Genomic DNA, 24,650 nt, shown 5'->3' with positions numbered 1-24,650 from the left:
TCCTTCCATTGTTTGTCTATGGCTTCAGCTAGCTCTGGCCTCCCTTCCTCCTCCGTGGTTTACCGGCTGCGTGTCACTTTGTATGGGCTCTACTTGCTCTGCTCTTCGGGGGCTTCAATCAGTATTGCGTTGCGCTTACATTATATAGCATTTTGAGTCCGTTTAACGCTGCTCTGCCTGTCCAGCGAGAAACTGGCCTTCTTTTTTTTCATCAGCATATTGTCTTTGTCTCGCGCGTTCGCATCACGCGCAGGAACGCGCTAGTGCTCTGCGCCAGCTCATCACGCGCCACGTTCCGTCTACGCCTTTCTCCATATTCCAGGCTGTAACGCGAGTGCTTGCGAGCCCTCGTTCTGCACGACACCACAAGACGAAGCCTGCCGGTTTCTGCTGTCGCACCATGGACGCTGGGCAGGCATCGGGAGAACGGTCTCTGGAGGCCCACCGAGACGCTGTCGTGCACCGCCGCCCGAGGCTAATCAGCATACGGGGCCTGGGCCGCGGCCAGCCCTTAGCCGGGATCGTGCGCATTATGGAGCCCGAGATCCCCGCCATCGGACTGGGCCGAGGCTTCCCAGAATTCGGCTTGCCTGGCGTTATGCTTCTCGACAATCGTCGCCTGCTGTTGCAGGGCGGCTAGACTGCGTGTCCCGCAACGTCCTGGCTGCCGCTGGACAGGATCGCAGCTCCCGGTCAGTGACAACTGGCACTTCTAACAACCTCTTGGCACAACCGGATTCTTCAGGACCAGGTCGGTAGTGGTCAGCCGCGACACAGACGGACTCGTTGACTTTTTTCCTCCAGCATTTTTTTTTTGCATTAATCAGGACACTCCGTCCAAGGTGGTCGTGGAACAGTACTCGTGTGGTGTGTGCCAATGTCGGGGGGTCCAACGGCGGAGTCGACCAACTGGCATGTAGAAGTAGAATGCTATGTCACGAGAATTCCTCAGTGTGAGAACTTTCAATTCTTCCTCGTTTGCTCAGCATTCACAACCCCCCCCCCCCTTGTTTTGTGTTCTAAACTCTCTTGGCTCAAAATAAAATGTGCCAGGCAGCCTATAGCACTCTAAAAAAAAACGTGTCATCCTAGTCTCTTTGGGGGGTCACTTATCACTGATCGACATCTTTTTTAGGTGTAAGGTTATGCTAGTTCTTGGAGACTAACTATTTATGCTTTTGCACATAGTGTAACGTTATGCTTCTAATAGCCTAAACTTGCACTGCAATAAGAAGAGGAACTTTAAGCCAGCTAGGTATAACATTACGGCTTCCTAAGAGGGGCAAGTGCTAAAGACAGCATAAACATATCCTAGCATGAAAGGTGCAAGTTTGCACCTTCAGCAGGTGAATTTATGCTATGTTTAGAAGTGCAAAGCTACTTTGTCAAAGACAAAACTTGCACCGACATAAACAGAGCAACGTTTGCACCCCTGTGGTGCAAGCGTATACCCTCTCAGGGTGGATATTGTTACCCTTTTAAGAGTATAAGGTAATGCCCAATTGCAGAGGCTATCTATGCACTATCCGGTGGTATATATATATATATATATATATATATATATATATATATATATATATATATATATATATATATATATATATATATATATATATACTGTCCACACAAGAGCCCTATTACCCTTCTGTAGCGTAAACCTGCCCATTGAATGCAGGACTAAAGCTGACCCATAGGGTGCAAGCCGTAGTCTTTCTGGAAGTGCAGGCAGTGTTGAAATCTTGAGACAAATCTTACATCTTAGGTAAGCTGTGTCATCTCGTGTTCACGTGCAGGTACTACTGCAGAATGCACACAGAGGATTTATCAAACAATCGGACAGAAATATACCGTCGTGTTTATTTTTCCACATCCTACACCATATTACAGCAATGGCCCCGGCAGTCTTCTCCATAGAGGTGGGGGGCAGTACGCGCCATGTAATTGACCTGCACAGAGAAGAAAACATGTAATAAACTTTCCAACTACAAAGCTTAGTACGACGTGACCACGGGCTTAGTTCATGTCTAAAAATGTAAACTGCACAAAAGGCAGGAATAAAGGGGGATGCATGAAAACAATGCCACAAGTGCAGGCTTCTAACTGTTTATTAATGAGAACCAAGATCAGAAAATATATGCAGAAAAAACAAAAAGACGTCCCAAATAACAAATACTTAATTGCTCGCATATGCTCACATAATCGCAAGCACACTGGCTTGTCAAGAAAAAAATTCATGCTGTGGCCAACAAAACAAAAAACCACTAAGAAATCACAAAAATCCAGAATATTGTTCCCAGCTCTAGTGTCAAACTGTAGGCATCCCCGATGCCGGACTACTGGGAGGGTCGTGACAACAAAAAGACATGCGGCGCTAGCCGCAGCGGCCTTACATGCCCCACCATAAGAAGATTGCTGGGCTTTTTTGTCCGGCCAATCTGAACATAAACTCAAGGCCGCGACTCGTCGGCTGAACATCTGAAGTTCACATGCACAGTTCTAATGTACTGTCGATTTCCAACGTGCACTGCTTTTGCGGCAAGTCCAATATCTTGCAGTTTTCACAGTGTGACGAACAATGTCTTCGGGCGGTTCGCAAATCATCCACGCACACAATGGCAAACATATCCATACAGGTGAGCGGGAACGTTGACGCCCACTAGCGTGCGTGACTCAGGCTTACATAATAGACTAATCTTGCCAAGTAGAATTCGGGAGCCGGGAAAACGCGTCGGCGTTTCCATTAGATGAAACTTTTCTGTTGCTGACTGTGACATTATACCGCTGCAATGCAAGTGCCCACCTGGCGAGTTTGGCGCCATATGCCGTACTCGTGGTAAGATGGGAAAGAGGGTTATGGTCCGACACTATGCGAACCTGTGCTTCGAATACCCAGTGCTCGAATTTTTCCAGTGACCAAATAATTGCAAATGCTTCTCGTTCTATTGTGGACTAACGTGCCTGAGTTGGGGTGAAGCGGTGGCTGGCAAATGCGATAGGCTTCTCCAGGCCATCTTTCCCCATTTGCGCGAGACAAGCATCAGCTGCAATTTTGGAGGCATCTGTAAAAAGCCGGAACGGCTGTTCTAAGTCATCGCTCAGAGACATCGCATGGCAAAGTGAATTTTTCAGCCATTCCAGTGCCCGCAGTGCCTTGGCCGACCATGGAATCAAGTTGGGTACCCCTCGCTTCGTCAAGGCTGTTAACGGCGCTGCTACCTCTGCGTAGTTCTTTACGTACTCGCGGCAGTAGCTGCAGAGCCGAAGGAGACTGCGAAGCTGTTTTTTGGTGGTTGGTGGCATGATATCTCTAATCGCCGCTAACTTTTCTGGGCCCGGCGAATGCGTTCCACCACCTACAACTTGGCTGAGGTATTTAATGTGACTTCACGCAATTTGGCATTTCTCCGCACTCACCCGAAACCCTGCCTTACGTAGGTGGAGAACTGCATCTAGCTGTTTCAAATGGTCATGCCATGTCGCGGAGAATATGGCTATATCGTCTAGGTATGCCAAGGCATAATCTTGGTCTTTTGCCAGCACTGTGTTCATGATCTTTTGAAACGATGCCGCCGCATTCTTCAAGCCGAATGGCATGACGCGCCAGGCATATTGACCGTCATGCATGGCAAAAGCAGTCATATGCCGACTCTCTGGGGCCATAGGTACTTGCCAGTACCCACGACGTAAGTCTACTAGCGTGATGAACTTAGCATGTCAGACTTTCAGTACAAGCTCTTGTGGGTGCGCCATAGGAAATGCATCGGCGCATGTAGCCGCATTCAAAGTGCGATAATCTATGCAGAGGCGCACTAAACAGTCTTTCTTCCCGACGCATACGACGGGGTGTGCGTACTTGATCTCGATTGGGTAAATCAGTCCCATTTCCGAGAGTTTGTTTACTTGTCGGCTGACTTCGGTCTTTATAAGCTCTGGGACTCTATACGGGAATGATTATTTAGGTTGGTGCCCATCTTCTAGCCCGATGCGATGCTTTCCGACCTTTGCAATACCCGGCATCTCGCGAAACAGGTCACAGTATTTCGCGAAGACAGTCCCTACATCAGCGCGCTGCTTCTCACTTAAGTGAGCTAGTTGTTCCTGAGTCAGCGGAGCAATACCTTTACCATGTGGTATGCGGGGTGTGTATTCTACTTCCCTGAACTCTGCGTCTTCATCAAGAACGACACCCACGTGCCCGGTTCTAGTGTAGTACGGTCGGTGGCGATTTGCATGTACAATGGAGCTTGTACGCCCTCCAATGTCGATCCGCTAAGAATGCTCCCTTTCGCGCGCAATAACTGTAAAGGAGCCCCGCCACTTTGGCGCTAGTTTTGTGTCACGATCGGTGTCGAAGAGCAGTACACGGTCCCCGACATCAAACGTTTTCTGCCGTGTCGCCCGGTTGTAAGACTGCGCGTAGCTACCCTGCCGCGCGCTTGCTGTGAGCCCGGCCTCGTCCGCAGCGATCTCGAGTTGTTCGCGTAACTGCTTCAGATATCGCGCTGGTTCCTCCCGTAAGGTCCTCAGGAATGCCACTTCACCTGTCCAGGTTCCTAGTAGAATCGCGAGCAGTCCTGTCGGGTTTCTACTGTAAAGCAACCTGAATGGTGCGACACCCGTTGTTTCGTGGGGGACTTCTCTTAATGCCCAAAGAACATAAGGGACCAACCTGTCTCCGTTTCTTAGGTTTTTTGTATGACGTGGTACAGCATATTTTTTAATAAGCGGTTCCATCTCTCCACCGTGCCATTGCTCTCGGGATGCTCTGGCATGAAAAAGCGAGGTGAACAGCCTAGCCTAGACACCATTTCCTGCGTCAGTTGTGATTTGAAGCTCGTCCTTTGGTCCGAACATATCCCTTCCGGTACGGCTAAAGATCTCTAGATCTCTAGCAAGGCACTGCATTTTGCCTTCGCTGGTAACGATCGCAAGCACACAACTTCTGGCCAGCAGGTACAGAGGTCGACAAAGCAAAGGGCATACTTGTGTCCTCGGGGCAACGGTACCTCAAGAGGTTCAACCATGTCGACGTTTACGATCTGGAAGGGGTGTTCAGGTCTGGAGGTCTGGTGAGCGGTGTAATAAGGATTCTGTCAGTTTGGAATCTATCCGACCGAATCTGACACGTGTGACACGTTTTACAATGCTCGGCCACGTCTGCTTCTAGTCCAGGCCAGAAGAAGCTGTATTTTATTCTGGGTTTGTTTGGTCTTCTTCGGGCCCAAGTGGCCTCCCCACAGTGAGTCGCGTGCCAGCGTCAGGACATCCTTCGGCCTTTCAGCTGGCGAAACAAGCTGCTTCACCTTTGTGCCTATGATTGTGTCCTGATGGAAGAGTAGCCCGTCAGACACAAACATTCCCCCTTCCCTTCTTTGGCATCGGTTCACGCTTTTGTCAAGCTGTCGTCGCCAATTTGAGCCTCGCGTAATTTTACACGTTGACTCGCCGCGTCGCGTGCATCGGCGTCTTGTTCGATCACCGTATCGGGGGTCATATCGGGGCTTTCCTTACATGCTGTCTCCTCAGAGTGCTCACGGCACGTAGTCTCCCGAATATTGTTTGTGGGCCCAGTCGCAGTGAGCTGGTTTACGGCCCGTGTCTCACTGCCGTGGTCCAGTTGCTGTATTAGCTCCCAGTCCTCTCGCGTGATCCAGCAATTCAGGTCTTTCGAGAGCTCGTTGGTAAGGGCGCACACAACGTGTGCTCTCTGGGGGGTCTCCACAGTTAGTCTCTGACATCTCAAGTTCATAAGTATAGTGACTAGCGCTGCATCAACTTTCTTGTCAAAGGCGCAGACCAGTTTGATCCTGCTTGCAGGCTTGTGATATTCACTCGGCACAATGTCTTCCCTAACCACAGTAATCTCCGCGCCCGTGCCGACGACGGCGTTGGTGGGCACACCGGCGCATTCTGTCTCGACTTCTTGTAACTTAGAGGTCCGCACGCAGTCATTCTCTGCTCGTGTTTTTATCTCGGCGACCAACGCGTCGTCACCTTGAACTATCTCACAAGCCTCTCTGCTTTCCTCGGTTGCTACTGCCACCCTGTTGGTTCGCGCCCCCTTTGCGGTGACGTTGTCCTTCTTGCGATTGGCGATCTGCCCAGAGGCCAGAAAATTTCTAGCGATATTTATTTATTTATTTATTTGAAAATACTGCAGCCCCATTCCAGGGGCTATAGCAGGAGTGGTTACATATATCATGCGGTACAGTTGCGCGCATAAAGGGGTACATGGCAAAATGTGAAACAAACGCTGCATGCAACATCATATAATGCTACGTCTCAATTTCGGACGCAAAATCAGACACAGAAAAGGCACGTATATTTCCATTTAAAGAGTTCCAACTCTCCACGGTACGCGGAAAAAAACTGTATTTGAAAGCGTTAGTACGGGCAAAAAAGGGTTGGATATTAAGATCGTGATGGCTCCTGGTTAGAGATGGTTTTGAAAACGTGATATGCTTACTCTCTGAGAGGCAATTAGCAGAATGCACTATTGAGTGAAGAAGTTTTAAGGCCTCAGTTTTCCGGCGGGATGCGAGCGGACTTAAGTTTAAGGAAGATATCGCAGATGAGGGTGAAAAATGAAAGTCGTAGCGGCGAAAAATAAATCTTACAGCTTTTCGTTGTACAGATTCTATTTGATCAATTTCACATTGCTTATATGGATTCCAAACATTGGAAGCATATTCAAGAATAGGGCGAATTAGAGTTTTATACATGACCAGTTTCGTCTCTTTAGGAGCATCCCGTACTGTGCGCCTCAAGTAACCTACCTTTTTAAGAGCTTTAGCTGTGATATGATCGATGTGTTTTGACCATGACATATTGTGTGAAAAAACAACGCCAAGATATTTATATTCATGTACCCTTTGCAGGGATGAATAATCGTAATTAGAAGGGCATGAATAATTGTAATTAGAAGGGCATAGGCGGTTGGTGAAAGACATGACAACTGTTTTGCTGAAGTTGATTTTCATCTGCCACGTATTGCACCAATCACAGAATATACCAAAAGACTCATTCAGAAGGAACTGATGACTGACAGAGTTAATAGTGTGGTACAATACACAATCATCGGCGTATAGACGGATCTTTGAGGTTATACTGTCAGGCAAATCATTAATATAAAGTAAAAACAACAAAGGGCCAAGGACAGATCCTTGGGGAACACCTGAGGTTACGTCAGCTTTCGAAGAATCGACAGAATTGAAGCGAACAGACTGGGAGCGGTGCGAGAGGAAATCGGCAATCCAGTCAACGAGTTGAGAGTTATTGAGAATGACTTTTAGCTTGCATAACAGTTTAGAGTGAAGAACCGTATCAAAAGCTTTTGAGAAATCGATGAATATGGCATCGATTTGGTTACCGGCATCTATGCTGAGAAAAATGTCATGCGCAAATTCTGTTAACTGAGTCACTGTACTAAATCCCTTGCGAAACCCGTGTTGAGCCCTTGACAGAAGTTTAGTTGCTTCAAGAAATTCCATGATGTGTTTATAAATAATGTGCTCTAGGATCTTACATGAATGTGCAGTTAAAGAGATCGGCCTATAGTTAGAAAGAAGTTGTTTGTTGCCGGATTTATAGAGCGGGAGTACATTGGCAAGTTTCCATGAGGAAGGGACAATGCCAGTAGAAAGAGATTGTTGAAATATAATTGAGAGGTATCGACACGACCAAAGAGAATAACGTGCAAGGAAGGTATTTGGGATACTGTCCGGTCCAGCGCATTTTTTTGAGTCAAGGTGCAAGATAAGATTTAAAACGCCCTGAGTGCTAACCGTGATATCAGAGATAGAACGGTCATGATTAGGAAGACAGAAAGATGGAATGATGTTATTATCACGTGCAAAGATAGAATGAAAGTAAACATTAAATGCACCAGATATTTCAGCGGGGTCAGAGACAATTTCTCCATTAATAACGAATGAGGTAGATGAAGTACCTGAGGGTAGGACAGATCGCCAAAATTTACGAGGGTTATTGTTAAGCAGCCCTTGAAGCTGAACGCGGAAATAGAAATCTTTAGCAGAGTGCATTTTATTACGAAGTTAATTTTTCGCAGCTTGAAATCGAGCAATGGAATCAGGGTTATTGTTACGTGTCATGCGCCTCAGTTGAGACACACGACGTGACATCTGCAAAACATCTCGATTAATCCAAGGGAGAGTAGGATTTCTTTTCTTCGTTTTGACGGGAACAAACAACTTAATGCACAGACTAACAATCTTTTCAAAATATTCAACAAGGTCATTAACATCGCCGTCACGGCTGAGCGCGCAAAAGGAGTCGAAGCACTCGGCCAGTTTGTCGATTATGGAGTTGTCGTCAGCGTGATGGAAATCCAGAAATGACGTGAACGTGCACTGTGGGTTACTATTAAAGCGGGATAGAGTAAGGAGAACTGCTTCATGGTCGAAAATACCATCGACAACCGTGCACTGAAATCCGGTCTCTATTAGGTTGTGGCTCAGGAAGATTAGGTCTAGCAATGAATTTAGTCTGGTAGGAAACGAAACTATTTGAGTGAGACCAAGAGAGAGCGAAAGATCTATCAATTCTTTTGCTAAAGAAGCATCACGGCCAGAATAAGACATCGATGGCCAGTGAATACCAGGCACGTTAAAATCACCCATGAAGATGATGTTTGGTACTGAAAGACTATGCATGAACTGGCCAACAGAGTGCAAAACATCAACAGAAGTTCCGGGGGGTCGGTAAAAAACGCCAATAATAACAGTCTTTTTTTCCAAATAAATCTTGCACCAAATTGACTCAATGTTGCAAGGAGCGGGTAGTATAGAAAACCTAAGATATGAACGAAGAAGTAAAGCTACACCCCCGCCTTTGCCCTCATGTCTGTCGGCACGAATAGCAAGGTAACCAGGTGGGGTAAATTCCGAGTCATATATGTCAGGGTGTAGCCAGGTTTCAGTGATGCCAATAATGTGAGGGTCATGGGAGGACACAAGCGCGAGAAGATCGGGGAGTTTGTTTGAGATGCTTCTAGCGTTAAGATTTAAGACAACGAGACTGGATGGAGAGCTAGGTAACTGTCAATGGGGTGACGAATCAAGTGCAGTAGATTCGCCAGCCTCGTGACGTGGTAACGAAGGAAGCTCAGTATATTCTGTGGCTTCGTGACGTGATAACGAAGGAAGCTCAGAGGATTCGGACACATCGTGATGGGGGTCCCGTTTCAAGCCACTCGAGGCTTCATCCCATGTGTACCTGACACCATCAATGAAAGCATGGTCGTACCGAAGCTTCACCTTTGAACCACCGTGACGAAGCGAGGAAGATGCATTCCATATTTTCTTACGAAGGGCTCGAACATTCACAGAAAAATCCTCAGTGATGTAAAATTTTTCCCCTTTGAGTTTCGATAGGTTCTTCATGACAACAATCTTCTCACTGAAATCAAGGATCCTTAATATGACAGGACGTGTCCGTCCATTACTGGGTCTGCCGATGCGATGACAACGCTCGATACGTGGACGTTCTATGCGAAGCTTGTCAGTAAATATTTTGCAGATTTGGGACAATAAACCGTTGCCATCTTCATCAGGACTCTCTAGTAGACCATGCACAACAAGATTGTTTCGCCTTGACCGGTTTTCCAAGTCTTCATTTTTTACAACCAGGTTAGATATTGTTTTCTTTAAGGATATAATGTCCGAACGGAGGTTAGGGCTCAAAGACTCGGAGGCTAAAGGAGTTGCAGATGATTCCAGTGATGAGACACGAGCTTCAAGACCATCGAGATGAGCGGAAAAAGATTTCTTAATATCTGTAATGTCACTAGCGATTCGTTTTTGACCAGCAAGCAGTTGCGAGAGCTGAGAAAGCACGTCTGCCGCCTCCAGAGTAGAAGACAAGTCAGTATTGGCACGCGTTGCCCGTTTCCCACTAAGATGTTTAGATGAATTAGCTGAGAGTGATCGTTTGGGGGGGCCTGGATTTTGTTCAACATCCCCGCTCTGTAGAAGGCGAGATAAGCAAAATACAGCATTTGAACAGACACTAACAAAACTCTGTGGGCAGGAAAACAGCAGCAAACAACGATCATCAGATCGAACGCAGTGAGCGTTCTTGAGGTAACATACCTGCACGAAGAACATGCAACGCTTAGGTATCTTGTAAAGGCTGCTGCCGTCCTGCCCACTGAAGTGGTATGCCGGTGCGGTCCGATTTATAGTCCGATGAAGAGCTGACGTAGACCAAGGGCCAATGGTGATTCGACATTGTAGACAGGCACGTGGGAAGCCGTCAGGGGCCCAGGGGAGCACACCAGGTATATCACCAACAAGGGTGACATGGCAGTCCGTAGCCAAGATGACGGTCCCATCCACGTGCCGCAGGCTGGACGGTTGCGCAGGCGCACTTGAGTCGAAGTCGCAGAAAAGCGAAACAGCAACAGCCGCGAGGATCTGCACGAAAAACATGCAACGCTTAGGCATCTTGTAAAGGCTGCTGCCGTCCTGCCCACTGAAGTGGTATGCCGGTGCGGTCCGATTTATAGTCCGATGAAGAGCTGACGTAGACCAAGGGCCAATGGTGATTCGACGTTGTAGACAGGCACGTGGGAAGCCGTCAGGGGCCCAGGGGAGCACGCCAGGTATATCACCAACAAGGGTGACATGGCAGTCCGTAGCCAAGATGACGGTCCCATCCATGTGCCGCAGGCTGGACGGTTGCGCAGGCGTACTTGAGTCGAAGTCGCAGAAAAGCGAAACAGCAACAGCCGCGAGGATCTGCACGAAGAACATGCAACGCTTAGGCATCTTGTAAAGGCTGCTGCCGTCATGCCTCTTTGTGACATGCGAAGCAGCCCGTCCGCTTTCTGGTGCTTTTCTGGTGCCGACATTGGCCGCACCGCTCTTCCTTTCCCTTAGCATCCTCGAAAGTGTCGAGCTCGTGCGCCAGCTCCTTAGGTGTAAGCCACTTTTCGCCCTCGCGCAGACGGATATACCCCAATCCTTCAGTGCTAAGGACGCATTTTATGCAGTCCGCTATCATTAGAGAAACTATTTCTTTTTTTGTTTACGCCTTTCTGGCTCGGAGGTAATAATCAAAGTAGGCACGCGTACAGAAGGCAAACTGCATCCAAGTCTCGGCCTTCCCCTTACATGCCTTCTCGAACACTTGAAGTATTGTGACGAGGTTAGCTTTAGCTCGCTGAGCACTGCGGCCTCGAGTGCTGCGGCCTCGAGTTCGTACTCGAGCTGCGACTGGTTCATTGTGAATGTGGCGTCTTTCTTTCGCGCCTGTCCCTGGAGCGTCAATCTGACTAGCGCCTGTCCCTGGAGTATCAATCTGACTAGTGTCTGTCCCTGGAATGTCAATCTGACTACTTCCCCCTGCTTTGTTCTTACCCACTCTTCGCCAGCCAACACTACGCACCTCCCAGCTCTAATGCCTGAGCTACGCACGCCAACGGACGAAAGAAATCCCGCTCACCTAAGCAACCGTAGCTCCTCCCCGCCGCGTCGCTCCTCTCTGTAGGGGCCACTACTTGACATCGGTGCCTCGGACCGCCGCCAGTTGTGGTCCCTAGGTCCCCTGCACACGTCCAAGACTCCGCTCCCTCGTTGAATGACCGGTAGTCTAGATGAGCGCAGGAAGACGTTGCGCCTGGCTCACGATAGGGGCTGGCTCTTGCGGAGTGCCGGTGGTTGCCAAATCCTTGTCGACTGCGCCAGTAAGGTTTTCAAAGGTTCTTATCCTACACCTCTCTTCCCCGAGATGCAGGTGATTTGGCGGGTGACGTGTAGCACGAAGTGCACACGATGGGCACACGGAAGACGAGGCAGGTACAGGGAACTTCATCTTTATCTAACGTTTAAACACAGGACAGGCACACACACAGGGAATAAAACTGAAGAGGCATGCTTGACACCACAAACACATGAGCCCCAAGCTCCCTTCTCACGGCTTATCGAAGCCGGAGCTTGCCACTTCACTCGTTCGAAGCCCAACGCAAAAACCGAATGAAAACATGCAGCGCGCACTCTCATAGCGTCGTCCGAATGTTCAAGAGATGAGCAAGGGCACTGGGAGAGGAAGTAGGTGCCGCGGCACTGACACTTGTTCCCCTCTCCGCCCACCTTCGGGACGCTGTCGCGGCTTCTAGAATCGCCCAGCCGCGCGCCACTAGGTCAAGGTCACGAGAGAGGAGGACCTGGGCCGCGCGCTAGAATGCAATCAAGAGCGCGCGTGCACACGAGAGCCTTCCAAGGAGTTCCACACTTTCTCTTTCGGTGCCAGGCGCGCCGAAAGCGCCCGGCGCTAGCCACAGCGGCCTTAAAGCCGATATATGTTTTGTAGCCCATGATGTGAATAAAAAGGGAAGTGTAGGTGATTAGCTAAGTGTCAGTGATATTGCCAGCTGTAATTATAAGTATGTTCTGCTTTCCCTGCATACATTACCTGTGAATTCATTTCCTATTAGTAAACAACAGGAGGCTTGTGCCTGCCATGGCTTTTCTGGGTGCATCCCATTGTCGCTGCCTTTTGAAACAGTTTAAATTCCTGGAAAAAGGCTTGGACATGACAAAAGGCCATGCACTATAAATTATAATAAGGAAGAGGACGCACTCCTTTGTCAAGCCAATCTAATACCCCTTTCAAACGGCATTCCTCAAAGGAGCAAAAGCTTAAAAGAGCAGCGATGCAGCTACACGGGGCAGCCCAAAGGTGTAACTGTCGTTCAGGCTTAGCACCCGCTGCTGTGCTTGAGCCGGCTGAAGTGAGTGTTTTAAAATTAAAGTGTATTCTGTTCATTCGTTGAGCTCGGACAATTTTTTTTCATTCTAACTGCTTCCTTAAAAGAACTGCAGCAGCTACTCTCATCAGCAGCAGCAGGTTTTGTGTATTGCCTTGGCCACCAGGGGCACTCGGTGTTGCTGCTACACTTTCACTGCTTTAAAATCTGGGCATAAAATATAAACACCCGTAGTAAAAGCACAGCCAGATACACTTTTGTATTTAAAAAAAAACATGTTTTCAAACATTGTTGGCTGTATCTATTTTTTATTGCTTTTACTTTTTGACAATTTGTTGCACTGTGATCACAGGTTCCCGAAGGCCGCGCCTTTGGGCTCCAAAGGTCTCTGACGGGCGCCTGAGCCTCCAAGGCCCTTAGCAGCAAAGGCGCAACATTTGTGCCGTGCAGCTGCACTCCTTACGCCTTTGGATATAAGGACCTGAATCTCAAAGGCCTTTGAGGTGCCCGTGTGACAGGGATATAACAGGGGTATATAAGGGGTATGTGAGAGGGGTGACAGGGGCTTACCAACTCGCCCAAATTTAAGCTTTACTCAGGGGTAAAAGGCTTTTTGGGTGCACCTCCTAACATCACCTAATGTTGAAATAAAGGCATTTGTATCTGTTTGTATTTTAGAGTACCACTCCTGGTAAACAAGGAAAAGCTTCTGGCTAAAACTGAAATAATTGCCAGGCCAGCTTACACAGCTAAAGAGTCGTCTCCACTCATGTGGTAATCAGATGATGTCGTACACACAAAATTATAGGGATTATTATAATAAATGTAGCTTTAGTTCAGGTTCATAGCTGCATGGTTTTACACTACGTTTCTCTACATTATGCCTGTGCAAAAAGCTTTGCTTACTCAACCAGCTTTTACTGAAACACCACATTAATTACAGAGGCAGCATAAAATAATCTCCTTCTAAAGCACTATTTTTGCTCGAACAAATTCTACACCTCGACTTTTTATATACATAGTGCTGCTTTATCCAATGCTTGCAGAATATGCAGCAGCAGTAATTCTCATGAATTACATTTTGCCGGAACAGTAGAATGCAACCTCATATTATACAACATTTTTTCAGATGCTTAGCATGATTAAACTGTAAATATTGACTGACAGCATGAGAGAATGGCTATTAGAACAGTTACCTTCCATATCTGCTGTCACATGCAGGCCACCTGAGCTTAATTAACTTTTAAGTTCACTCCATTGTGAAAATGCGAAAATAATATGGGTTCACGTCAGCTATGGAAATTATTCACATCAGTGAACATCACCTTCCTGCCGAAGAAGGAAGTGTTCACAGTGCAAAGAAGACAAACAGTCTCACACAGCTGCACATCACATTTAGCTTTACATGCATAAACGGTGCTAGTCATATTTGCTTCGTAGCATGCCAGCCTGCCAAGGATTCTGTGCATCATTTTTTTTCTTACTTTTCCTGCACATGAATTGCAGGAAGTGCCCCTCAAACTAATTCAATATGAAACCTTTGCTCAAGTCCAGCCTACTTTAAAAAAAAAAAACTGCATTGATACTTCACACAACAAAAAAGATCACAATTACACAAACCAATATTAAAAAATTCCTTCACTACTAAGTCCTCCAAAACAGCCAATGGTTCCAAAATGTGCCTAATAGAATGGCTGTAGGTGCACAAAATAGTATACTATGTTCACTGATGGACATCAAGCAATGATGAACTTGCTACAATGTCGTAATTACATAAAAAAATACATACCACACAAATCTAGTCTTGACTACTTGTGCGGTTTTGAAGAAGCCAGGCTGAACTTCAGTGCCAGGAGCAACAGTGCTTGTGTGCCTTTGCATCCCTCCTGCTGCCAGGAGCACTGCAAGAGAAGCACCATTGATGGCATTAGTCTAACGGCTGGTCATAACTTGTATAATAATTAAACCACATAATGGCAGCGCACATGCTCAAGAAACAGCAGGAATATTTTGACAGTGAGAAACCACAACATTTCAATCAATATTTTATCCAGAACAGCACTTGTCACGTATTTATAAGAGACGTAACTGACGCAGTGCACTAGTTTATACCGGACAGCTGCTCGCACAGTAAGCATAGACAAACTTCTTACATTAGAATCGCGGTGTACCAGTGAATTGTCACTAAGTGCCTGACATAATTAACTTATTGTCTAACAACAGCAAGTGTAGAAGAAAGAAAGAACTATATTGTTACTGCGTACGAGGTTCAAAATATTCATAACAGAAAAAGCTTAGAAACTACACTACAAAGTCTACAATATCACACAAGGATTGCGTGCTGAACTGAACTTAAGAGAATACAAGAGCACAAAAAGAGGTGACAGACTGTATGCTTTTGTGGTCAAATGTTTGGTCACCAACTAGCCCAGACCTTTTCACTTGCAAAAAGAACTAAAAAAGACCACTTTTCACCATTAGTCCTCAGCCTGACTGAAGGATAAGTTACTAGCACCATTCGCACACGCACCTTCCATTCGAATACAGTAAAACTGCTGGCATGATAAGTCAACCTCTGGGTTAGCAAAGAATATTGCAAGGTGTGTGCGAAAAAGGCCGCACGCCAGGAAACGCACAACACAAATGAGCTGCGAATTTCTTGAGTATCAACGTTCCACGTTTACTGTTTTATCGTTTGCTTTCTGCTCCACAGTAAAAAAAAAAAATTACGCCGTCCATCCACAAACGAGAGAAGAAAAAAAAAAACGAACCTGGCAGGTGGAGTCTTCTTGTAGCGCTAAAATTATAACAGGTTTACTGTCCAATGAGAATCAGATACAGTGCTGCGGTAGATATGAGCACTTCGCGCAGTACGTCGTGCCACAGAAGCTTGCACACTAATTTACTCGCCCTGTTATCAACGGAGACTGCTTTGGACATACCTCATCCTGAATGGTCGTCAGGAGGGACAAACACGTTGCGTTGAAGAGACGACAGACAATATTCTTGCGCGGAGAATCCGAAGGGTCAGAGCCTGCAGCGAAAGAAAGCATTGAGAATGATCGTGCGTTGTATACGAATCGGCTTCCTCCGGCCGCTACGCAGCCGGCTCAAAAAAAAAAATACAGCAAGTACCGGCTCGCGCTCACAATCAGTGATAAAACATCGTTATTCAATACACCATAATTTGATGGTAGGTGAAAACCATGTACGACCAAACGAAAAGGTCACTTACATGTATGGTTGAAATTTGGCGCAAAGAATCCGTACGATGAGCTCGCCGCGAAGATCTCGCGTGAGCTGTTTCTTTCAGACGTTGACTCTTTCGCGAAGGTGTCGGTCACTGCAGCGTCACGTAGCCATGAAGCGTGCACGACTAAGTAATCGCACAACCGAATTCAAAAAGCGTTGTAAACAGATAAACAGCTACGGTGGCTACGGCTAGCGTCAGCGCAAACATCGGCTTCTTCTTCGACTTTAAGAGTGCAAATAGCCAATCCAAATAGACAGGCACGTGACCTAAAGAGCGAAGGGAAAAGTATAAAATGTAAAAAAAGAAACAGTGCTTCGCGTCTTCTGTTGGGCAGGGAGCCGCGCTTGCCCTCTTTTCCTTTTCTCCTCTGACTGAGGGAAGGTCACCCAACATGTTTCCCAGCAGTGCTCCACGGTAACGCTGCCCGCATGCGGGGCGACAGGCTTCGGCGTTTTCAATGTGCGGGTTGCTTGCATTCTTCTTACATACGCCCCCCTCTGCCCATGTTACCCTACCCATGCGGCATACATTTTTCCATGTTCTCGGGGCCCCATAGCTCTTCCGTTCTCAGGGACAAGGAGCGCGGCGAGACTTTTTTTTACTCGACTGTTACTCATCTTCCTTGCAGTATGCGTTTGAAGGTTTTCTAATAGTAGTAGTGGTTTATTTTTTAAAAAGAGAAAAAAATGGAAGGAAAAGAATGTTGCCGGGACACAGGGAGAGGGTAGCGAGGAGAAATATATAGCCAGCTATTACGCAGTATAGGTAAATACGCAGATGCTACCGTAAATGTGGTCTCATTTATGTCGCATACGGGAGGCACTGCGAAATGACTATCAAAAATTTCCCTTCCTGTGTGCTGAAGTTATTCATAGAACTGGCGAAAAAAGCGATGTAAATGCTATAGCATTACTGATTGCACGCCAGATACAGTAACAGTTTGTAATATTGATATGAAATTTAAACTTTCTTTGTTGCTTATGGGCCGCACGCTTCCGGAGATTCCGAATAAAGAAAAAAAACAGCTTTGTTTCGAAGTAGTCTAGTAAACCTGTACCGAGTGTACAGAAGTTTCAGGTAAACGAAGGGAATTGAATACATTTGAACTTTTGAGGAAGATGGCGCAGAGGAGGGTTTCAAACGACAGTCGACCACTGCTTATGCAGCAGTTCTCACCTCTCATCGCTCGAGTGTACGCGGAGTTCTCGAAAAATTTTCAAGGATGGGTCTACTGAGCAGAAATTGAGCACTGCCAGCCCAAGCACGTGTTAAGACACTTCGAGCTACAGGCAGTGCGGGCGATTCCGTCTATTATACGTGCTTTAATTTTATTGAAGCTAGGTAACAACCACCACTGAATTTGGGTTGTTGTTAAAGATGGGTTCATCAGTGCGATACAATGCGTCGTTTATTTCAGTTTTATTTGTGCGTACAAGATAAAGTCTCAATCATCCGAAGCAACTTACGATGATGAAGGAAAGCCTGTCTGTTTATGCGCCAAAGCTTCATTTATTTTCGAGCTTGGGTCTTCGGGTTGCGCCTATCCAGTGCAATGTAGTGTTCAATGCTTATCATTACCCTTTAAAATAAAAAGTTATTTCCTGACAGATCAGCCATTCCATCAGAATTCGCAATGCACTGCCGTAATAATAGCGCCTTGGTTACTGTTTTTTGTGGCACCCTGTTTGTTGCTGAATTTAATGCTTTCATTGCACTACTATGAAAAAAAAAAATGGAGACGGCTACATTTCTGCCCATCTGTACTGCTTGAGTGCATTAAAGCTGCGCGAAACAACTTAAAAGCTAAAAATGACGTACGCGTACACTGAGTTTAAGTTAATTTCTACTCTTGTAAGCATGCAGCACAATTTCAGCAAGAAACCCGAAAGAGCCAGGTTCGTAATAGAATTAAATTGCGTTGGTCGCCTCGCTTTCGGCTTATCAATTTAAAATAAGCTGAAATCGAACTGATTCTGTGTGAAACATTTGTAGATGCCAAAACATGACCAGGAAATGCAGCAGTCTTGAAAACTGATTACTGTGGGCTTCGCTATGTACTGTAGAGAGAAAGGATCCGTAAACTTGTATGAAACGAAATGTCTTTTACGCTCCGTTGAGGAGTTTCAGAGAGATCAGCAAAACTGCAATGTTCAGTCCATATTCACAATGCACTTGAGCTGCCGAATTATTCTTTCCCTAGTTCTTGTCTTTCAGCGTTCTTAGTATTAGTGGTGAAGATGATGCATTTATCAGCGAGTACGGCTCGTTGTTTGTCGAAATGAGGCAGAAATATGAGAGTGCAATTTATTTGGGATCTGAGTTACATTAAAATACATTCTCAGTTAACATAAAATTACTGCGCCAACAATATCGCTCGTTCGTGAGCTTTCGATTTAATAACTTGTGTGCATGTTAACATTAATCATTTTTTTAATCGTTTGGCATTGGTGATATTCCAGTTAAGACTCGAGCGACTGTAACGAGCAACGCACTATCGAGGATGTCATCGAGGCGTTAAAATGATGATTTCGTTCAGAGCTGCAATTGGTCAACGGAGTGACACAGAACCCATCATGCCGTCGGTCTTTGCCGACTTACTGCTTTTTTAAAACGATACCCGATCATAAGTACGAAAGCACATGCGCCGAATATTAGTTATTATTTTGATCGTTAGCAGCCAAGAGCATGTTTGCATGTGTGATGGTTGTCGTGGCTGATCGCAGCGTATGCACCTTTTTCCAGTAACGTCCTGCGCATGCGCCAAGCCTCCTCGTCCGCCATATTTGCCGACCATGTTATGCGAAAATGGGGAGGAGATCGCTGCACGTGTTCTTCCACGAAACACGCTTCCGGGCTTCAGTGCTAGCACCTTCTGGGCCCTTGCAGAAGCGAGGAGGCGCGGTCAGTTTCGCCGGCGTCCCTTAAGTCACTGATCAAAAGGATCAATGCAGGGGGGAGCGTGCGTCCACAGATGACTCACGCCTACCTGCTCTGGCTAGGCGAAGCCAGCATAGTTCTAAACTATTGTCCTCAAAATAACCCAGCCACCCTGCTTTCGGGAGAGGGCCATCTTCGAGAGGGGAGGGGGTGCGGGATGCATACTTTGTATCAGTGCACGTTGATGAACCCCAGGTGGTCGAAATTCCTGGAGCCGTTCACTACGGCGTCTCTCGTAGCCTGAGTCGCTTTGGGACGTTAAACCCCCATAAACCAAACCAAACCAAACCATACTGTGTTGTACAGCGTCTTCGCGCGGGGGAACAGAGCTGTTTTTAAGAGAGTAAAAAAAGGGTGTAATTTTTCCGAAACAGCTAGACTAACGACGTCCAAGTGGGTGTGATGAGAAAGCATCTTCAGTCCATGCGTCTTCAGATAGCATAAATCATGACGATGCACCATTTTTACACCTTTTTTTTTCTTAGAGGGTGCCCTACTAGTGCGTCCAGATCGCTAAATTGCCGTTAAAGGATGTGTATATTTCACTGGAAGCTTTTTTTTTCTCAAAGTAGCACAAGCTAAACAAGCATAGCCTGCCTTTATGACGAAGTACTCACACTAGAGGACAAACCTTCTGGTCCTAATTGCGATGGCTCCTGATGACGAATAGCAGTGACGTAAGGCACACTGAAACAAAGAAAAAACTAGCTATCCGGTTCCCAACAGCGAACGACCGAAGAAACCTTCACGGCCTGTCTCGTCGCTGTCGACGTCAAGGGCAAGGAGAAACGCCAAATTTTCGAGTGGTAGATGTTCTTTACAGAGAGGCTACTAACTAACGAAGAAACAGTACTATAAATATTGGAACACTTTATCAAAGGTGTGTGTAGACGTTTCTCGTGTTCGCTCACTGGTGACGTGTGTAACTGTCATCAGTGTCACCATCGTCGTCTCTATCACTAAATTGCGATAAATAAATCGTTTCTATCTCGCTCCGATTAAACACCCTCCCCTTCGCGTTGCTTTCTTAAAACTGGTCTGTTTCACTGTCTTACAAGCTAGGAATGTCGGCACTGCACATGTGGCTCTTTGGCAGCACCTTCGTCTTTTCAACGTGCAGCAGATCCACAACTTCTTCCTGTATGGCTCATTTATATCTGCATTTGCGGTGAGGTGACTACGACTCATAGTCTTGTTGCACAATTGCAACGTTTTTAAGTTCACGCTTGCAAGTTGCAACGTTTATAAGTTCACGCCGTCTTCGATGTCTGATGTATGCGCGGGGCATCGCTAGGTCCTCTAAAACTGCGAACGTCATAAAATGTGCTGTTAAGCACCTCTCTTCCAGACGAGCCTGAGCAGGCTTGCATGCTCATCGGCGCAAATTCTTTTTTTCTTCAATATCACTCAATATCGCTAACGTAGTGCACCGGCAAGTTGATAGAAAAATCTATATATAAAAGAATTTACAGACGTTTAGAACTGAGCGCGCCTTGCGCTTTCTCTTTGTTCGTAAGCAGTGGATGGAGGACATGTAGTGGATGTAAGGCCACTGTGATGCAATATATTCATCCGATTCTTACCATCCGCCTGTGCGACTGAGTGCACGTTTGCACTCACAGCAAAGGTGTGTGGGGCGCAGTAAGGATGTGCAAAAAGAACTAAACGAAAAGAACTTCGAATAAATCAGTGTTCCACCTACCGTAGCCCACTTATTGGATAACGGATCACTATACAGGCAAGCCGTTAGAGGCATTCAAGAACAGAACTTCTCGTGCCTTAAATGCGTTGATTAGTCGTGTGTGCTCAGCTGAGATGGTTGTTAACAAATATAGCATCTTATTTACCCAAGTCTACGCACATCATCTGTTTAGAAATAGGGGCTCGGTGTCTGATAAGAAAGGGAACGGAGCGGCGCAAAAACATGCAATCACACAAGAAGGACAAGACACGACACGAGCGCTGACTGACAACTGAATTTTATTAAGCGGAGGCACGCCTTAAAAAAGGCGAGCAACAGTGGAGAAAAAGAAGGAGAGCGGACAATCAATAAGGATACCAGCAAGCACTTAAACGTTAGCTGCTTCCAAAAAGTCTATTTCAGCTACAAGAAGCGATAACGAGGGAGTGCTGATGCAAGTGTCTGCATATTTCTTGATATAGTAGGCTTCCAGGCTAACACGCGCAGTCTTGTCGGCACTCTTTCCTGGAATCCTAGTCTCAGCCAAACGAGCCACGCATCCTCTGCAATTAATTACGTGCGCAACCAAACGTGCCTACTTGTCTTTTAATTGACTTAAATTTCGGGCATGTTCCCCCAATCGTTCATTGATGCCACGGCCAGTTTCGCCTACATAAATCTTTCCACACGTCATGGGAATGGCATAGATCACGCCTGTTGAGCACTTGACAAACGGTGTGTCATGTCGTATCTGGCATCCTCTTTTCTTGGAGCCACAAATGCGAGGGCACAACTTTCCCAGCTTGTTGGGTGCCGAAAATACAACGGACACCCCATGCCTGTTGGCCACTTTCTTGATATTGTGCGAAGTCTTGTGCAGGTATGGCAAAACCACAGGCTTATCAGCCTTCCGACGGTCATCATTCAGTCTTCTTGTACCAGTCTTCAATTTCTGGAGCAGGGTTTTAGCAACAGCAATGAAGACTGAAGGGGGGAAACCCGCTGACAATAGTCGGCTAATCTGATTCTGAAAACTTGATTGCGTCTGATGCGGGCACGATTTTTTTGAGACAGGATTCTAAACAGTGCGAAGCAATGGCTCTTTTAACAGTCTTCGAGTGTGCCGAATCATAAGGCAGGAAATCCTTTTTTGCACGAGGGTAATAGGCCCAGCGGACGTGTCTTTCAGAGAACGTTAGTTTCAGATCTAAAAACTGTAAAACAGCTGCGTCAGGTAGTTCATGGCTGAATTTTAGCCCGAGTCCATGTTTGTTGAAAGCGTCTATAACTTCGCCAACTGTAGAGGGGTAGGCGAAGGCCGTCTGCCTTTTTAAAAGCACTATAAAATCGTCAGCATATCTAAAAACCTTTAAAACCACCCCCTCCCCCTCCCATTAAGATACCTATCTGACTGCTGATCTACTTTTGCTAAAAATATATCGCACAAAATTGGAGCCACGCATGACCCAATACAAATTCCATTGCGCTGCAAAAAAGGCAGGTTGTCAAAGACGATAAAAGTAGATCTCAAGTAAAACTGCAATAAAGAGACGAAATTCTCTACAGACACGCCTGATGAGTTGTTGTTGTTGTTTGCCTATCAAAAGATGGCACATACCCACACAGGGGGATCGGCCAAGAATCGGGTGGCTATTCTCCTGAACGCAGTTAATAAAAAGGAAAAGCACGTGGGAGCGCAACACCGGTGAATTCTTCGTCATGAACAGAAAAGGGAGGAGAGTTTTGATTTCAAAATTATAAGAATAATAATAAAGAGAGGGATTAATTAATAATGATTAAGTCACAATGTACTAATTGATAGAAAATAAAAGTTTGGAACACTTAGCAAGGCAGTCGGTGAGATTCTATCAGGAAATATAGAACAGCGGTACAAACAGATCTGTGGCTGAACCCAAATGTGGTGGAGCCAAATGATAGCAAGAGCGGGCTGCTCAAACTAAGGCCAAGATGCTGCAAGGGCTCCTCCAGCAACCTTTTTCTCAGAGAGTTGAATCAGCGACAATACAGCCAAAAATGTTATATAGATTCAGGCTCACGGCAAAATGCACAAAGGGGAGAGAGCGCAAAACCCGACTTGTGTAAATAGAAATTTAAAGCGGGGATGCGGCAGCGCAGCCTCGTCAGTCATACTTCAAGCTGCCGAGAGCAACAAATTTTCCTGTTCCAATATATTTAAGGCGCTCATAATCCGCCGATGTTAAAAGAGTTGTGTCTTGCGTGCTTAAAAACGCACATCGTCGAAACCTAGATGCTGTAATATAGGCTGTAGCCGCGATGATTGGCAAGACGGGGCCATTGAGGGAAGCCTTTGCGAGATTGTCAGCAATCTCATTTACTGTCACACTGCTGTGACCGGGAACCCATACTAAATGAACAAGGCTCAAACGCGGAGGAAGTAGGGATAAGAAAGTTGTTGAAATGGGACCGTCAACATGTGCAGCGAGGGACCAACACAAAGATAAAGAATCAGTAATTACTGCAACTGCTGTAATAGAGGGGTCTAGCTTGAGTAGAGCAAGTACAACTGCTAGAAACTGTGCTTGAAAAATAGGGGTGAAATCTGGAAGGCGCAATAAAAAGGACCAGTCTAAATGTGAGCAAAATATTCCCACACCTGCTTTTTCGTTGCATTGCGATGCGTCAGTGGCTATTGCTATATCTGTAGGTAGGGTCCTCAGATGATCTTCTAGTAGACCATTTAGAATACTCGGTGGCAAAAGTTTTGCATTTTTTGGGAACATGTCGTCGAAAACAATGTAGATAGCGGGCCCATTGCGAAGCGCAGGAAGGATATCATAAATGTGTACATCTACAGGCTTCCCTTCCAGTTATTTTTTTTTTTACTTTGAATCCTATTCTGCCCCCCCCCCCCCCCCCCTCCCCCAGGACACACACTTTTCATTCAAGGCTATTCTAAGCAATATTTGAGAATAGCGACGTTTAGTACAATTTCTTCATTCTGCTTTTACGCCATCAAAACTCGTCTTTTCTTGGTCGTCTCTACTGCTAATGGATTAATTTTACTTTCACTAATCCTATCCTTAAAACCGAAAGCTACTAAAAGGATCATAGTGTCCTTTTTGATGCCTGGTTGTATAGAATTACGTTATACCAAAACAAGTTTGATATTTCCAAGATTACGCCCGCATGTGCCACGAATATCTCCGATGGATATGGATGGTCAGGCAGAACCCTTTAAATCGTGCGGCGGCTGACGCCACCTAGGCGTGACTCCTATTATATTTCGTGCTTAAACACATCCAAACTTCAGACCGGCAGGCGCGCGCGCGCGCCCGCACCACATTCTATTTTATTAGCTTTCACCAAAGCGGTCTGCCAGTGCGCTTCGCCATAAAGCTCTGGGCGGTGAAAGTCAACCCCAGTTCGAAGCGCTCGCCGAACAACACAAGGCACACATGCACGGTCTTCGCGGTCCTTAGTGCGAGAAGTTCATTAACACTGCTGACAGCGAAGGGCGTGCTCCTGAGGAGAGTGGGCCAGCACAGGCGCTCAGAGGTTTCATCACTGGGCTTGGCGAGGTGGTCACAATCAGCGCACATCAGTCGACTGACCGCTGCTTGGAGGAAAAACCGCAGTTCCACTAAAAAAGAGCGAGAGAGAAATGACGCTGCAGCACTAACCAAACTGAGCCTTCGTCATTCTCCTCGACGGCGCCGACGAAAGGCCGGTTTCCCGCCGATTCTGCACCAGTACTCCATTGCGGGAAGGGGGAATCGGAGTATTCCCCGCAGGAGCAGTCCAATCGTCGGCGCAGACAATAGCATCGTGCACGGATGGCTGCGGCCATCTCGTTCAAATCAGTCAATAACATGCGACCACTCCACATGTTCATTGTGCTGTGGGTGGTGGTCGCCTTGCACACACAACGAAGATGAGGCAAGCGCTCGCCGTGGCACGGACGAGTGCTTGCTCTTTAATGCGGGCGAGCATCCAGGTGCTGCCCATGAACACCCGTTCCCCTGGCCTGCTACGTCCACTACGGTGACCCCGGCGCGCTCACAGTGCGCGAC

At 46.5% G+C, this 24,650-nt stretch overlaps 1 long non-coding RNA gene across 4 annotated transcripts in view; it reads right to left on the bottom strand.

The window, feature by feature from the left end:
• LOC144112349 (uncharacterized) overlaps window positions 1-16,200 on the bottom strand; it is a 59,377-nt gene extending 43,177 nt beyond the window's left edge. The window contains exons 1-6 of one of the 4 annotated variants that reach the window (XR_013310223.1): window positions 15,963-16,200; window positions 15,670-15,761; window positions 14,517-14,628; window positions 11,464-11,696; window positions 10,110-10,757; window positions 1,838-1,946 (exon numbers count right to left, since the gene is read on the bottom strand). This is a non-coding gene — a long non-coding RNA (uncharacterized LOC144112349). Of the gene's footprint in view, window positions 1-1,837; window positions 1,947-10,109; window positions 10,758-11,463; window positions 11,697-14,516; window positions 14,629-15,669; window positions 15,762-15,962 lie in introns of those variants that run through there. The other 3 variants (XR_013310224.1, XR_013310225.1, XR_013310226.1) reach the window with 3 other exon arrangements.
• Window positions 16,201-24,650: the final 8,450 nt, after the last annotated feature.

Source organism: Amblyomma americanum, unplaced genomic scaffold (assembly GCF_052857255.1).
Source record: "Amblyomma americanum isolate KBUSLIRL-KWMA unplaced genomic scaffold, ASM5285725v1 scaffold_69, whole genome shotgun sequence".
Lineage (NCBI taxonomy): Eukaryota > Metazoa > Arthropoda > Arachnida > Ixodida > Ixodidae > Amblyomma > Amblyomma americanum.
Note: the sequence above shows the minus strand (reverse complement) of the source record. Positions and strands in the feature narration are given on the sequence as shown.